Source organism: Hydra vulgaris, chromosome 08 (assembly GCF_038396675.1).
Source record: "Hydra vulgaris chromosome 08, alternate assembly HydraT2T_AEP".
NCBI classification, from domain to species: Eukaryota; Metazoa; Cnidaria; class Hydrozoa; order Anthoathecata; family Hydridae; genus Hydra; species Hydra vulgaris.
In genome coordinates this window covers 24361470-24362500 of record NC_088927.1, presented here as the reverse complement: position 1 = coordinate 24362500, position 1031 = coordinate 24361470, and the positions used below count along the sequence as shown (strand labels likewise).

The following is a 1031-nucleotide window of genomic DNA, read 5'->3' as shown; positions in this document are numbered from 1 at the left end:
TATGTATATATATTAATAAATAAATATATATATATATATATATATACATATATATATATATATATATATATATATATATATATATATATATATATATATATATATATATATATATATATATACAAAAGCAAGAATTGTACTTAATAGTTGAAGTTCTAGAAGTATACAGTATATTGAATTAGAAAATAATATGGGTTAACAATATTACATTTATTAGAGTTTTACATAATTAAAGATCTTAAAAACTTATGGAACTTATGGAATATTTTTCGTGTATTGAATAAAAGTTGCAAATATTAAAATATTTGCAACTTTTATTCAATACACGAGAAATATTCATTTACCCATTTTGAAATATCCTGTAACATAAGTTTTTAAGATCTTCAATTATGTAAAGCTCTAATAAATGTAATATTGTTAACCCATATTATTTTCTTATTCACTATATTGTATAATATTTTCTAATTCACTATATTGTATAATACTTTCTAATTCACAAAATATGTATAATAGGTTAAATATTTAACCTATTATACATATTTTTACATATACATATAATATATGCTTTCAGAAATAAATAAATATTATATTTCTTCAAAATTACTGATCATAAGAGATCTAATTAGTTAAAAAATATCTTCACTTTTAACATTTAGATGGTCAATAGTCAAATCATAGATGTTCAGTCTTAGTGTAAGTCTAAATGTGTTGATATAATCGCCGTCGTTGTTTTCTGACTAGTTGTTTTCCGACTGTCAACATTTTATTCATACTGATCATTACGGAAACACTTAATCGTATATCGGCGGTGAATTCACAAATTTCCTTTTTTTGAGCCTTTCTGCCCTTTTCGAATTTTAGCATTAGAGAACTCTCCTATAATTTACCGCATTAGAAAAGTTTATTTTAAAGCCACAATTTAACAATTTTTTATTTATTTTCACACATTTTTGTTCTCTCACCATTGAAGTAGTTTGACAAAAATTGTCTGTGTTGTGTTCGTAGCCTGGAATAAAAAAATACCTAACACT

At 22.3% G+C, this 1031-nt stretch overlaps 1 protein-coding gene across 1 annotated transcript in view; it reads right to left on the bottom strand.

Annotated features, from left to right (window-relative positions):
- LOC100207557 (mitochondrial Rho GTPase 1-A) overlaps window positions 1-734 on the bottom strand; it is a 44221-nt gene extending 43487 nt beyond the window's left edge. The window contains exon 1 of the mRNA XM_065803284.1: window positions 644-734. The gene's annotated coding sequence lies outside the window, so the exon portion shown is untranslated. The remainder of the gene's footprint in view (window positions 1-643) is intronic.
- Window positions 735-1031: the final 297 nt, after the last annotated feature.